We start from the raw sequence: 16,903 nt of genomic DNA, 5'->3' as shown, positions 1-16,903 counted from the left end.
ATTATGAAAATCATGACATTTGTTGCACCTGAGACGTGCTTTACAACTAAATCCAAGGTGGCCAAAACGAAGGCAAGAGAAACGTAATAGAACTTTTTGAACATATGGTTCGACGTCTTTAATCACTTTATTAATTGTGATATATTTTGGCAGAGTTTGTGCTTTAAAATTAACAATACATGATTTTGTTGGAACTTTGTCTATTATTGTTTTATCTTCAATATGTTTCTCTACCTTTCTATTTATTCTTCTAACCGAAACTACTTCGAACTGACAGTGCATATCATATTGTTTAATTTTATTTTTGATATATTCTTCTGAAAATTCTATATCTATGTCCCTAATTATACCCTGTCTATGGAGTATAAACTTCGGAACGTAAACATCTAAATTGTTGTTTGTAAACAATGAGCAAGCTTTTTGATTGATTAAAAAATTGGCTGATTGATAATCTTTAAATTTAATTCTAATTCTATTCTTGCCTATTGAATCAATACTAGTAATTTTGTTACCTAATTCGAAAAATTAGAGAGTATAATGTCGCCAATTTTGATAGCATTAAGCGGACCTTTAAAGTTCGGAGTATTATTTTCTATATATACATGATAATGTCCTACGTCACTGCTCTGATATAGGAAATGTTCTCTTATATTGTCTGTAGAATTATCAGATTTATTACTTACAGTTTCTCCTTTATTTTTTGATTTACCGTCGTATGTGTTATTTATATTGATGTCACTTTTCTCTATATTATCATCTTGATCCATCCTGTTAATATCTGGAGGTTTATCTGGAGGTCTTCCTGCATAGTCCATATTAAATTTTAAAGTTTTTAATAACTGAACACTTTGTCACTTCCAATTATTGACGTCTCCAAACGGAAACCCCAAATGGGGTAAAATAGATTCAAATACAATTAACTTCTAGGTTTTTATTGGTCACTGGCAATAAAAAGCTATTTAGGATGTAATAGATCGAGTTTTACAAGCCCAAAATATATTATTTCACTATTTAAATAGCAATTTCCAGGAGCTTTTTTTTTAGATGACTGTATTTGACGTCTACGATTTAAGCTAACTTACTTTAGTACGAAAGTTGATAATAACCGAAATGCAGTGCCAATGTTAAACTTTTGTTTTATTTATTCTTGAATATTTCCTGATAGTCATGGGATAACAACACGAAATTTGGTAAGCGAGCGCCACATACGTCTTTCAGCGTTCAATTTTTTTATCCCACACTCTACATACTTTTTAAATCAAAAATATTATTCTCCTAATATTTTTATTATAATAGATACTACATTCATCTCACTAAACCCAACCGTTTTCGAAATAAACGCATTTAAATTCTGGGATGCAACATACTTTTTTGCATAATATAATTGTAGTTACACCCAAAATATAAACTTGAAACCATGATAATTTTGCAAGTTCTCATACTTATGTCATTGCATCAAAAATTCGATTTTAAAGAATTTTCGATGCATTTTTGGAAATTATTATGGTTTTAAGTTATTTTTCGGATGCAACTACAATGATCTTATTCAAAAAATTATGTTTATCTCGAAAACGGTTGAGTAGGGCGACGAATTTAATAACCTCTTTTAAGTAAAAATATTCAGAGAATAAAAGTTTTGATTCAAAAAGTATGTACAGTGAGTAAAAAAAATTTAACTTATTAAATGAACGCTGAAAAACGTATGTGGTGCCCTCTGGGTAAGACATGATTTTTGGTGGCAAATTTAGATTTCTCGTCCCAAAAACCCCCTCTTACCAAATTTCCTGTTGTTATTCCATGGCTGTCAAGAAATAGTCAAGAATAAATGAAACAAAAGTTTAATTTTGACACCCTGTGTTTCGGTTATTATCAACTTTCGAACTAAAGTAAAAGTTAGCTTATAGATACCTATTTTAACCTCAGGAATCTAAGGTTAACAAACAACCTGTACACGCATTTAATACAAAATACAAGCTAATCTTTGATTTTTTCTTAACTGCTTCACTTATGTCACAAATAATAATGTTAGACATTTTAACGAAATTTAAAAAAAAAATGGCCAATAATGTTAATTATTTGGTTTGATTACTCGGAATCAATTATACATATTACAACACTTTAAAAAATTAGGAAAGCTATCATTTGACTGATCTTTATTAATACTATACATGTTATTGTATTTTTTTTTAAACGTACTGAATGATGGACAATCAACAAGATATAATATTCATACAGGTACTTCATCAGCTATCGACCTGTCATTATGTGATCCTGTACTGTCAGCAAAGTTTTCATGGGATAAAATTCCGTTTTTATTTGGAAGTGATCATTATCCTATTAAAGTCTCTTTTAACAGTAATTATGAAGATACTAATACAACCCCAATTCCAAAATGGAATCTAAAGAAAGCCGATTGGTATTTATTCAAAAAGTATATTCAACAGAACTGCCATAGCTTAAAAGAAGTCACCGAAAGTCGAACTTTTGAATTCGTTTATATCATTAATCCATCTTGCCGGGGAAAATCATATAGGTAAAACACAAACTCTACAAAAAGAAATGTAAGTTTTAAAAAAAAAATCACCAGGAGAGGACAGAATATCGAATGAACTCCTAAAGTATGGAGGACAAGACCTGACCAAACAGTTATTAAAACTAATCCAAAAAATAATAGAACAAAACAGAATACCACAAGAATGTGTGACGTTCCGCCCCTTATAGAATCGATTATTGATGGGAAGATATTATTTAACTATCCAAAATATTATTTAATTATTTTCAGAATTATTTTCTTTCAATGTTTATTCAAATAGAACTTAAACCCATCTCAGAATTTTTAAATGCTTGATGACGTCACATTTAAAACGTGGCAACATTGGTTTCCCCACTTTGACAGCCAATGCTTAGTAGAGGGGTACGAAGGATTCAGCTGTGAACGTGAGCCTTGGATTGCGATTGTTTCTCGAGTGTTCGGTCTGAATCGTAGTGTGCGGGGTCATTAGACTCAATTATTCACCTCTAATTCTCAGTTCCAAATTGATTAAATATTACAATAAAAGTATAGTGAAGTTATCCAGCAGCAGTGGATTTGAAGAATTTTAGAGCATACTATATCCAATGAGTTCTACCCCGGTAAATACACATTTTATTAAGTATTTTATTCAGCCATTTTGGAAGTCCTTGACATTTGCTAACTAAGTTTCACATAGTCTATTTTCATGGTTTTTATGTTTTATTTTCATGGATCAAACTCATCTAGAGATAATTCAATATTCGTTGTTAATTTGTGCTTCCAGTTGGAAAATAGAGCTAATTTAAACTCAATTTTTTATATTCCTTTCAAGTCTACAGAACTCCTATCTTTTGAACGATGATCAAATAAGTATCCATCGCTTAGTCTTACTATATTTTATCCTTGTATAATATATCTATATACCGGTGTATATATTATAATAAAATATTCTTTCACAGTAATTATATTTTGTATTTCAATTGGAAATTACTTGTGTTATTTGACCAAGGTCATCTGATAGCAACCTGATAAAAGGTCAAGCTGTCTAGTCATTCAAGTTTTTGGACTTAATGACCTATTTCTTCTTATTCCCATAGGAATAAAAACACCTCCTCGTATCTCTTGCTTCTTTTTTTTGACATTGGTAGATTGGTAGTAACACCACACTGTGTTTTTTTTAGCACCTACCATGAAATCTTAAAGCCACCCTACAACAACACCAAGGCCAGACCACACAGAGAGAAACAATCAATAGGCGACCAGCCTGGATTATTTCCACATTTTCTTTTTTTGAGTACCTCCAGCTGCTTTCCAACAGTTTTGAGTACCTTCAGCTGCTTTCTACCAGTCTTCCTCTCCTGTACCTCCAGCAGGACAGCTGCTAGCGAGAGTTAGCACCCTTGGGTGCTCATTACATCAACTTCAAGATTAGGAAAGAGTGGTTTGTTTGGGAACATTTACTGTGCTCTTATTAAAGACAGACTGGTTTTGTGATATTTAGTACATTTTTTTTTATAGTTCAATTGCACACACATTTTTCCTGCTTTATATTTTTTATAGGTTTTTTTTCTTTACAACATAATATTTAATTGATAGCGTTCCCCAACACTCTGCAATCTATAAAGGTATAAATTTCTGAGCTCAGATATTTTCCCTGATAATAGTAGTCGGTACTCTTATCTTGATTATTTTTAGGCTGTGTTCCACTTTTGTATAATTATTTAAACTCATTCCATTATTTTAGTATATGTTTAATTAAATTTTTAAAAATTAACTTCACATATTAGTCAAAATTGTAATTATTAACTTTATTTAACTTGAACTTATTAACTTTACTTAACTTTAACTTATTAACTTTATTTAACTTTAACTTTAATTTATTAAATTCATATGAACTTCTGGATTCTAATCCCTCAGATTAGTTTTTGGTTTCACTTGTTATTATTACTATTATAAACCACGAGTTAGGAAAAGGATCTGTGTATCCACTCGTAGGTTTATTTATTCAATAAGGCTTGTGCCTGTCCCACTCACAGTGAGGTATTTATATGTTATATATAGTATCAGGTAGTATTTAATTAAGGTGTACGTATTATAAACGTACAATTATTATTTGGTGAGGGTTCTACTAACCTAGTTGTAAGTTGTACTTCCTGTATTAGAGGTACCCGTAGTCAGTTTTTCTAACCTTATAAAGAGTATTCTTAGATCATAGTTGTATGATGATTTTGTAATTGACTTTCACTAGTATCACTTTTTCCTGTCATGTTAGAGTTACACACTAGTTACTTGTCCTAACTCAGAGATTGTTAAAAAGATCTAGTAGTTACATTCAATAAATATACATTTATTGTGATTTTTTTTTCTTATTACTCCTTTATTTTTAGTAGTATATTTTATAATTTAATAATCTTTAATAACTTTTCACATACTTGTACTACAAATTTAACATACTCTATAGCAGCGTAGAATACCTGGAAGAGCGTTAACCTAGTTATCCTTCTTCTGGCGCCCAAAAATTCATTCTATTTTCAGTATATTATTATATTTACTCTATCTATTTTCTGAACATTATCTTCATATCTTCTTTTCGAGCCATCATTGTCACTTCCTTTAATCTATTGTCTGGCCAAAAATAGCCGTGCAAATTGGCCGAATCCTTCCTTGAGTGTCAAGTGGCCCTTCTCATACATATTTAGCTAGCCATTCAAGTTATATCTATCTATTAATGATTTCTCATCTCTAGTCCTGTATCAATTCGATATTCTTTGTCTTGGCATCCTTCCATACAAATACTACTACAAAGTTGTATTTTAGTTACTCCAGCTTCTTCAACGGAGAAGCCACACATTTTTGTCCTTTGGCTACATTAAGTAGATCTTCTTCTTTTTACTACTTCTGTTGGAGTTTACCACTCCCTTTTCATTCACTCCAACAGAAAATCATCAGCAAGTTGTTACATCGGCTTTCCAACGTGGTGGCTTTATTTTTGGTCTGAGACAGTATTCATTTAGGTCAATTCTTCTCTTTTATCTGAAATCTCTTTGTTATTTCCGTTTGGTATCCTATACACATATTGTTACTTATTTATTTTATTTTTAATTTCTGATACATATCAGGTATTCTTAAACGCTGTTTTGATTTTTGTTTATATTTTGGGACCTCATTATAGTATATGTTTGTGCAGCTTACATTCTGGGTTAGATTTTGAATTTTTATTGGGAACTTATATTTAATATTGCTATTAATAATATAATTCATATAACAATTTTATTTCTTCAGTCAATAGTGGTATAGTTGGAGGTACAACTAAGTGTTGATTATTATTATTATTATTATAGATATATATTTTTTCTAGAGTGGTGGTAAGTTACATATAAATAAAAAAATTTACTTCCAGTATTTAGGTAGTAGGTTTACTTGAGTATACAATATTTATTGGATTATTTATCCATTTATTTGATCTTATATATTTATTTGATCTTATTTATTAGATTATATACTGCATTATATATATATTTTTTTTTTTTTGCTGGCTATTTTGATTTTGTTGGTGTGTTGCTGATATTTTCTCGGTTTATATTATATATATTTTGCGTGCAAACTTTCATATTTTCATATTTTTCATATTTCTGTTCTTTGGACTATTTGTCAATAACTTTGCTCTCATCATGTGTGCTTTTAAAGCTGAACATCTTCTGGTGGATGAATTGGATTATGAATTAAAGATTCGGGACATAATGCCAGAGGAGTCGACAACTGTCGATAAAAAACGCAATCTTTTGAGAGGTGCTTTGAAACAAGAAGCTGGCAATAGAAGTTTTCTCCAAATTTCAGCTGTATCCCTTCCTTTTGAGGAACAACAAAAAGGAATCACTGAAACATTGGACAGCTTGTCTAAAAAAATCGAAAAGTTTAGGGGAACTGTAAAGGATACAGAGTATGCGCGATTAACATCTCGTCTAGGCCATATTTCTGCCCGTGTACACTTGCTACACTGTCCTTCTGAAGAACAGGAACCGTTCAAGAGGTCTGTTTCTCTTAAAATATTAACACTAGAGGGTGAACTTGATTCTAGAGTTAACCCCATTGCTACCTCTACTCCTAATGCTTCAGTCAATGTACCTAGCTTTACGTACTCCAAACCTGTTCAAGTACACAAATGGGGTATTTCATTTTCAGGTGAAAAACAGCACACTGATGTGATGTCATTTTTAGAAAGGGTTGAATGTCTTCGAATATCTAGAGGTGTTTCTGAAGAGGATTTGTTTGCTGCTTCTGCTGAGTTGTTCACCGGGACCGCTTTTACATGGTTTATGAATAACAGGGGTAATTTTTCTTGTTGGTCTGATCTGATTAAAAAGTTGAAGTCGGATTTTCTTCCGTATTCATTCCAGGATGATTTATTAGATCAAATTAAGAATCATAAGCAGAAACCTGGGGAATCGGTTACTATGTTTATTAATACTATATTAGGTATGTGTAGTCGTTTAGACACTCCTTTGTCAGATTTAGCTAAAATTAAAATCATCCTTAAATGTCTATTGCCCTTTTATCATCAACAATTAGCTCTTATGGACATTCAGAACATTGATGACCTTACTATAAAATGCAAACGTTTGGAGGAAACGTTATCCTGGTCTTCTCAACCTCCATCCACATCTCGATCCTCTTCTAACTCTTCTTCTCAGCCAACTTCCTTTAGGCAACGTTCTTGGCTAAATAAGGGTCATGAACATAATGTTTCGGTTGTTAGTTCTCTTGTCTGCTGGAATTGTGATCAGCCTGGTCACCCATTTTACAATTGTGGGATTCCTCAAAATCGTATTTTCTGCCATGGTTGTGGCCGAGAGAACACCCTTAAAAGAAACTGTTCTAAGTGTTCGGGAAACGACACGTCGGAGGTCCGTCCCCTGAACGTTTCTCCGTCCAACATCCAATCAGGGAATCAAACCCCATCGTCAAACGAAACTGCTGGACCAAGCACATCCAGCAACCCAAACCCATCTTCACGAAAAGGGAAAGGGGTGTCGTTCAAGAAAGCAGCACACACCACAAAACAAAATTAAACCAGAAATTTATTTCTATAGATAATACGTTAGATTCGCTTGATTCAAATGATCACAGATGGTCATTTACAAACGCTTCTTTGATTGGTAGTGTTCAACGTAACAATAATAATTGTGATAGTAATGTGGTTCCATTATCTATATTAGATTCTAGTTTTGTTAATGATGATGATACGTCTGGGTTAGTTCCATATAACGGTTGTAGACAACCAAATACTTTAGATCTAGATATTAATTCGTTATTAGTTAGGAAACAAAATGATAATAGGCCATATCTTCCTATTCAAATTTTAGGACAATCGTGTTTAGCTTTGTTAGATAGTGGCTCTAATATTTCATTGATAGGGGCACATTCGTTAAATTTATTGAAAAATTCTAGTATTCCCATTATGCCCATTTCATCTTTGCAAGTATCTACTGCAGATGGTACAGTTCAGTCCATTACGGGCAAACTCCAAATTAAAATCACAGTGGCAGATTTATGTAGGGAAATTACATTTTATGTTATTCCTTCCGTGCAGAATTCTATAATTTTAGGTATGGACTTTTTCAATGCTTTCAATAGTACCTTAAGTTGTTCTGATTTTTCTTTTTCCATATCTGAATTTAATTTATCTACCCTTAGTGCTATTCACGATTTTGCTAGTTTATCAAGCTCTGAACAAAGGCAATTAGAGAGTATGATCTCTAAATTTACTACTCTTTCTTCAAAAGACAAACTAGGTCGTACGTCGTTAATCTCTCACACTATCGAAGTGGGAAATCCCACTCCTTTCAGATTATATCAGTACCCCATACCTCAAGCCTGGCAGGCAGATTTAGAAAAGGAAGTAGATTCGATGCTTGCTTTAAATATCATAGAACCTTCAACATCGTCCTACTGTTCTCCGCTCTGGTTAACGAAGAAGAAGGATGGATCCTTCAGGATCTGCTTTGACGGTCGAAAACTAAACAGTATCACAACTAACAGGGATGCTTATCCTATCCCCAGAATAGATGTGATTTTGAGCAAACTTCAGAATGCCAAATACATCTCTTCTATTGATTTGTCTAAGGCCTTCCTACAGATCCCACTGAGTGAAGAGAGCAAGAAGTATACTGCTTTTGCTGTCAGTGGTAAAGGATTATTCCAGTTTGTCACCATGCCTTTCGGTCTTGTTTCTGCTCCTCAGACAATGTGTCGTCTGATGGATTTAGTCATTGGTCCACCGTTAGAGCCCTATGTTTTCTATTATTTAGACGATATTTTGGTTGTCACTCCTGATTTTTCCCTTCATATGGAAATTTTAGATAAGTTATTTTTACGTCTTAAGGAAGCTAATCTAACGGTCAATCTGGATAAATGTCAGTTTTGTCGCCCTAGTCTTAAGTTCTTGGGTTATGTTGTGGATAACCAGGGGCTGAGGACTGATCCTGAGAAAATAGTTGCTATCAAAAATTTTCCTATACCAAAGACCACCACCCAAGTCCGTAGGATATTGGGAATGTGTGGCTATTATCGGCGATTTGTACCGTCCTACTCTACTTTGTTGTCACCTCTTACTGATCTTTTGAAGAACAGGAAAAAGGGACAGACCATTACTTGGACTCCTGAGGCTGACGAAGCTTTTAGGCGCGTTAAAGATGCTTTAACGAGCGCTCCGGTTATGATGTCACCTAATTTTGATGAGCATTTTTATCTAATGACAGATTGCTCTAATACAGCTTCTGGAGGCGTATTATTTCAGTTGAAAGATGGCTCCGAACACCCCATAGCGTACACTAGTAAGAAGTTGAACAAGGCCCAGAAAAACTATTCAACTACGGAGAAAGAACTCTTAGCTATCATCCATGGGTTAGAAGCTTTTCGTTATTATCTGGAAGGTCGTAATTTCACTATAATTACTGATCATAGTTCCTTAGTATGGCTTCATAGTATGAAAAACCCTTCACAGAGGCTTTCTCGATGGATATGCAAACTGGCTGCCTATTCATATAAGATTGTCCATAGAAAGGCAAACGGGGTAGTGGTCGCAGATGCTCTTTCACGTGTCCATGATATTAATGTCCTAGATCTGTCCTCTTTAAGTCCTGATATGTGGTATCAGAATATGATTGATAGGGTCACTCAAGACCCACAAAAATATCCTGATTTTAAGGTAGAGAATAATATTCTGTACAAACACATCTTAAGTCCGATAGAGTCCTTATCCAATATGTCGGAGTGGAAAATAGTTGTACCTACGCCAAATAGGGAAAATATTCTGCATATGTTTCATGATGAAGTTACGGCGGGTCATTTTGGTTTTTATAAGACTTATCACCGTATTGCCGAATTATATTATTGGCCTGGTATGCGGAAGTCTATAAAAAGGTACATTTCTAAATGCATGGTTTGTGCTACTTGTAAACCAAGTAACCTACCACAGGCTGGACTTATGGGTTCCTTCAGGAACATAAATTTTCCTTGGCAGATGATCTCAATGGATCTCATTGGACCTTATCCTCGGAGTTACAAGGGTAATACCTATTGCCTGGTAGTTGTGGATTATTTCACTAAATTTCCTTTAGTTTGTCCCCTTCGCCAGGCCACAACTCCAGCAATTTTAAAATATTTGGAGGAACAAGTCTTTTTGGTGTATGGTGTTCCTCAAATTGTGTCATGTGACAACGGTCCTCAGTTTGTATCGAAGGCCTTTAAAGATCTTCTAGCTAAATATAAGGTTCAAAAGACCTTTTATAATGCTGCCTACCATCCACAAGCAAATCATACTGAGAGAGTAAATCGCAGTATTGTCACAGCTCTAAGGTCCTATACTTACCCTGATCACAGAGCTTGGGATCAATATATTCATTCCATAGCTCAAGCCATAAGGACTTCTGTCCATGAAGTTACCCAGTGCTCTCCAGCATATTTGAATTTTGGTAGGAATGTGGCTTTATCAGGTGATTATTTTGGTGTAATTTCAGACAATTCCGAAAATCTTCCTCAAATATCTGAGAAACTTCATCGCTTAGATGATCTCCAGACGTTACCTCATATTTTCGCAGACATTAGGAAGAAGTTAAAAACTTCTTACCTAAGGAACCAGCAGCACTATAATTTGAGGAAACGAGATCTGCGATTCTTTGTTGGTGATCGAGTCTTAAAGCGCAATTTTGTCAAATCCAATAAGGGTGATGCCATTTCTGCAAAGTTTTGCCAGAAATATGTCCCATGTACTGTCTCAAGGGTAATATCTCCTTTGATTTATGAATTAAAGGACAATTCGACTAATAAGCGAATTGGTCAATTTCATGTAAAGGATTTACTGCCTGACAACACCATGGACGATGTGGATTCTTCAACTTCATCGGAAGAAGATTAGCTTAACAGGGTTGTTTAAGCTAATATCTTCCTGTGTTTGCCTTTAATTAGTTTTATTATGGTATAGTATTTTAGTTTAAATTGTTAATCACCAGATAATGCCTGACCATAGCAATTTTTATCCTTCGGCATGGCTTGATGATTTCTCACGTATTAGTTATTAGGTACCGAATTCTTGTGTAATACCGCTTGTATGAGTTTATTATTATTTTTTTTTTTGTATTATAGATTGCATTTGAGTCATTATCGACAAATATTCTCAAATACTAATCCAGCCAGTAGTATTACCAAGTTAATAACCTCCACTTGTACTCTTAGTTTTGGACTCAACCTCTCAGAATAAAAGGGCTGTTGATTATTATATATTAAGATATTTGGATGTGTGGGCTCATACAAGTATTCTTGCTTAATATAGATGGAGCTATGTTACACTACCATATCTTAGATTATGTGTTATATCTTGGATATTTGATTACATACCTATTATTTTTTTTTTATTGTTTTTATATCATGTCATTGGATTTGCCATATTGGAAAGAAGTTGTGGTTGTTAATTTGTTATTGGGTTACTTTATTGATATTTGTCACAGGTACCTTAAATACTTTATATTAATTCGGATTCTTACTTCCTCCACAGGATGATTCTGGAATGAATTTGGAATTTTGATTTATAAATGAATTCTTGAGTCCTTCATATTTCTTCTTATGAACTAGTCTGTTAATGCTCAAAGTTGGTGAATACGTGGGTTCGAAGTTCAGCAACTGATCACTGCTATCCGATTTCGTAATCCATGTCTTTCTTGTCAGAGTAGGCAGATGTTTATCCATGATAATATTTCTGGTTGGGAAATGGTGTACAACACTTCCTAACCATTCTTGTGCAATTGTTCCAAATATTCCAGGCACATTTTCACACGATAATAGGGAAGTCTAGTTTGCTTATTTTATGTCTCTTAGTTCATAGTATATTGATGCTTGACTTTCCATAGACGTAGAGTCGTAATGTTAGTGATTAACCCACTGGGACAAATTATTGATTTTCTTTTTAGTAGATTCCCTCTTCTTTCCTTAGGCATTAATTGTTGCTTAGATTCAGGAATATCTCCTGGATAATCCTATGTATGTTCACATGAATATACAGTCTTATGAAAGATTGGGAGCTCGTTCCCGTCATATTTTGTATTTACCATGGAGTCATAGAACTTATAAGTTCATCCTTTATTTTTACTATTTAGTTTCGATAGGCTCATATTACCGGATGAGGGTAGATCTAGAGCTAATTTAGTTAGTTATTTAGTATTAGTGAGAATTGGTCCATAAATCTTCCTGATCGTTCTTCTTTGGATATGCTCCTATAAATCTGGTGTCCATTGCTAGTCCGATTTTGGATTAAGTGTCCGATTCTTCACTTATTTTGTTTATTTGGTTGTATAGGTTCGTATTACCGGATGTGGGTGTACGTAGACCTAATTTATTTATATGATTTAGTATGGATGTGAATTGGTCCATAAATCTTCCTGGTCGTTCTTCATTGGATATGCTTTTGTGAATCTGTTGTCCATTGATAGTCTGACTTTGGATTGAGTGTCTGATTCCACATTTATTTTGGTTAATGTGTTTGCATTCCTTTGGTATGTTCACTATTTATATTAGTTGGTATTGGTGAAAATTATTCTATAAATATTCCTAGTTGTTCTTCTCTGGATATGCTATTACGAATCTGGTGTCCATTGCTAGTCCAATTTAGGATTGAGTGTTTGATTCTTCACTTATTATAGTTATTGATTTCATTGGTGACTTTAGTATATGTACTTGCGTTATGGTATGAATTGGCTCTCACCTTTGCCTGGTTGTTCGTCCTTGGATATACTCCTTATAAATCTGATGTCCATGGATAGTTCAACTTTGGATTTACTGCCAATTCGACACTTATTTGTCATTATAAATTATGTCTCATCTTTAGCACTTTTACTAGGACTTCGGGTCATATTTTGCAATTTCCGTTATTTGCTGCAGTGACCATCCTACTTTCCCTTGATTATTAGTGGTGATTATTTGTAATCTTGCGAATCAACGGGGAATGATACACTAAGCACTACTACTCTAGTTTAATATTTTGAAAAAAAAAAAAAAAAAAATTTTTTTTAAATAAAATTTTTTTTCTGGTGGTTGAAAGGGAATGTGACGTTCCGCCCCTTATAGAATCGATTATTGATGGGAAGATATTATTTAACTATCCAAAATATTATTTAATTATTTTCAGAATTATTTTCTTTCAATGTTTATTCAAATAGAACTTAAACCCATCTCAGAATTTTTAAATGCTTGATGACGTCACATTTAAAACGTGGCAACATTGGTTTCCCCACTTTGACAGCCAATGCTTAGTAGAGGGGTACGAAGGATTCAGCTGTGAACGTGAGCCTTGGATTGCGATTGTTTCTCGAGTGTTCGGTCTGAATCGTAGTGTGCGGGGTCATTAGACTCAATTATTCACCTCTAATTCTCAGTTCCAAATTGATTAAATATTACAATAAAAGTATAGTGAAGTTATCCAGCAGCAGTGGATTTGAAGAATTTTAGAGCATACTATATCCAATGAGTTCTACCCCGGTAAATACACATTTTATTAAGTATTTTATTCAGCCATTTTGGAAGTCCTTGACATTTGCTAACTAAGTTTCACATAGTCTATTTTCATGGTTTTTATGTTTTATTTTCATGGATCAAACTCATCTAGAGATAATTCAATATTCGTTGTTAATTTGTGCTTCCAGTTGGAAAATAGAGCTAATTTAAACTCAATTTTTTATATTCCTTTCAAGTCTACAGAACTCCTATCTTTTGAACGATGATCAAATAAGTATCCATCGCTTAGTCTTACTATATTTTATCCTTGTATAATATATCTATATACCGGTGTATATATTATAATAAAATATTCTTTCACAGTAATTATATTTTGTATTTCAATTGGAAATTACTTGTGTTATTTGACCAAGGTCATCTGATAGCAACCTGATAAAAGGTCAAGCTGTCTAGTCATTCAAGTTTTTGGACTTAATGACCTATTTCTTCTTATTCCCATAGGAATAAAAACACCTCCTCGTATCTCTTGCTTCTTTTTTTTGACATTGGTAGATTGGTAGTAACACCACACTGTGTTTTTTTTAGCACCTACCATGAAATCTTAAAGCCACCCTACAACAACACCAAGGCCAGACCACACAGAGAGAAACAATCAATAGGCGACCAGCCTGGATTATTTCCACATTTTCTTTTTTTGAGTACCTCCAGCTGCTTTCCAACAGTTTTGAGTACCTTCAGCTGCTTTCTACCAGTCTTCCTCTCCTGTACCTCCAGCAGGACAGCTGCTAGCGAGAGTTAGCACCCTTGGGTGCTCATTACATCAACTTCAAGATTAGGAAAGAGTGGTTTGTTTGGGAACATTTACTGTGCTCTTATTAAAGACAGACTGGTTTTGTGATATTTAGTACATTTTTTTTTATAGTTCAATTGCACACACATTTTTCCTGCTTTATATTTTTTATAGGTTTTTTTTCTTTACAACATAATATTTAATTGATAGCGTTCCCCAACACTCTGCAATCTATAAAGGTATAAATTTCTGAGCTCAGATATTTTCCCTGATAATAGTAGTCGGTACTCTTATCTTGATTATTTTTAGGCTGTGTTCCACTTTTGTATAATTATTTAAACTCATTCCATTATTTTAGTATATGTTTAATTAAATTTTTAAAAATTAACTTCACATATTAGTCAAAATTGTAATTATTAACTTTATTTAACTTGAACTTATTAACTTTACTTAACTTTAACTTATTAACTTTATTTAACTTTAACTTTAATTTATTAAATTCATATGAACTTCTGGATTCTAATCCCTCAGATTAGTTTTTGGTTTCACTTGTTATTATTACTATTATAAACCACGAGTTAGGAAAAGGATCTGTGTATCCACTCGTAGGTTTATTTATTCAATAAGGCTTGTGCCTGTCCCACTCACAGTGAGGTATTTATATGTTATATATAGTATCAGGTAGTATTTAATTAAGGTGTACGTATTATAAACGTACAATTATTATTTGGTGAGGGTTCTACTAACCTAGTTGTAAGTTGTACTTCCTGTATTAGAGGTACCCGTAGTCAGTTTTTCTAACCTTATAAAGAGTATTCTTAGATCATAGTTGTATGATGATTTTGTAATTGACTTTCACTAGTATCACTTTTTCCTGTCATGTTAGAGTTACACACTAGTTACTTGTCCTAACTCAGAGATTGTTAAAAAGATCTAGTAGTTACATTCAATAAATATACATTTATTGTGATTTTTTTTTCTTATTACTCCTTTATTTTTAGTAGTATATTTTATAATTTAATAATCTTTAATAACTTTTCACATACTTGTACTACAAATTTAACATACTCTATAGCAGCGTAGAATACCTGGAAGAGCGTTAACCTAGTTATCCTTCTTCTGGCGCCCAAAAATTCATTCTATTTTCAGTATATTATTATATTTACTCTATCTATTTTCTGAACATTATCTTCATATCTTCTTTTCGAGCCATCATTGTCACTTCCTTTAATCTATTGTCTGGCCAAAAATAGCCGTGCAAATTGGCCGAATCCTTCCTTGAGTGTCAAGTGGCCCTTCTCATACATATTTAGCTAGCCATTCAAGTTATATCTATCTATTAATGATTTCTCATCTCTAGTCCTGTATCAATTCGATATTCTTTGTCTTGGCATCCTTCCATACAAATACTACTACAAAGTTGTATTTTAGTTACTCCAGCTTCTTCAACGGAGAAGCCACACATTTTTGTCCTTTGGCTACATTAAGTAGATCTTCTTCTTTTTACTACTTCTGTTGGAGTTTACCACTCCCTTTTCATTCACTCCAACAGAAAATCATCAGCTAGTTGTTACAAATGGAGATCAAGCATCCTAATACCTCTCTTCAAAAAGGGAGAAAAGTCAGACCCGGAGAATTACAGAGGAATTAATTTATTAAACACAACACTAAAATTAACGACCAAAGTGATAACAAACAAACTGAATAAAATTATAAAATTAGCAGAAGAACAACAAGGTTTTAAATCGGGAAGATCATGCACCGACGCTATATTTATAATGAGGCAGATTCAAGAAAAATCGTTAGAATACAACAAACCGGCATACTTATGTTTCGTGGACCTTAAGAAGGCATTCGACAGGGTCAAATTAAAGGACGTTATCCATTTATTGTACGCAAGAGACGTACCTCTAGGAATAATTAAAACGATCGAAAATATCTACCAGAACAGCACAATAAAAGTAAAAGTAGATGAAGAACTAATTGACCCAATTGAAACTGGCAATGGGATAAGACAGGGAGATTCCCTGAGTCCTCTGTTGTTCAACCTGATCATGGACGAAATAATAAAAAAAAAATTAGAACAAAAAAAGGATAGCAAATGGGAGAAAAGCAACTTAAAATAATCTGCAATGCAGACGACGCAATACTAATATCTCAAAGTGAAGATGATTTACAATGTATGCTGCACGAATTTAATATAACCGCTAGAAAATTTAACATGTTAATTTCCCCAAAAAAAGACTAAATGCATGGTTATAACAGCAGATCTAATAAGGTGTAAATTAGAGCTGGAGGGTCAAATAATAGAACAAGTCATGGAGTTTAAATATCTAGGCATCACACTATGCAGCTACGGAAAGCTCGAAACAGAAGTGGAAGATCAGGTGAATAAAGCAAACAGAGCCGCAGGTTGCCTGAATGAAACAATATGGAGAAATAACAACATCGGAAAAGAAGTGAAAGGCAGAATTTACAAAACAGTCATCAGACCGATAATGACATACGCGGCAGAAACACGACCTGATACGGAAAGGACAAAAAGAATGCTAGAAACAGCAGAGATGAAAACATTGCGAAAAATCGATGGTAAGACG

General features: G+C 33.5%; 1 long non-coding RNA gene across 1 annotated transcript; it reads left to right on the top strand.

Annotated features, from left to right (window-relative positions):
- Positions 1-12,650: 12,650 nt before the first annotated feature.
- On the top strand, positions 12,651-15,276 carry LOC126881329 (uncharacterized). Its single transcript, XR_007696803.1, has 2 exons — positions 12,651-13,540; positions 14,102-15,276. It is a non-coding gene; the product is annotated as an uncharacterized LOC126881329 (long non-coding RNA).
- Positions 15,277-16,903: the final 1,627 nt, after the last annotated feature.

Source organism: Diabrotica virgifera, chromosome 3 (genome assembly GCF_917563875.1).
Source record: "Diabrotica virgifera virgifera chromosome 3, PGI_DIABVI_V3a".
In the NCBI taxonomy this organism is placed as follows: domain Eukaryota; kingdom Metazoa; phylum Arthropoda; class Insecta; order Coleoptera; family Chrysomelidae; genus Diabrotica; species Diabrotica virgifera.
The sequence above is the reverse complement of the archived record's forward strand: the minus strand, read 5'-3'. Positions and strand labels throughout refer to the sequence as shown.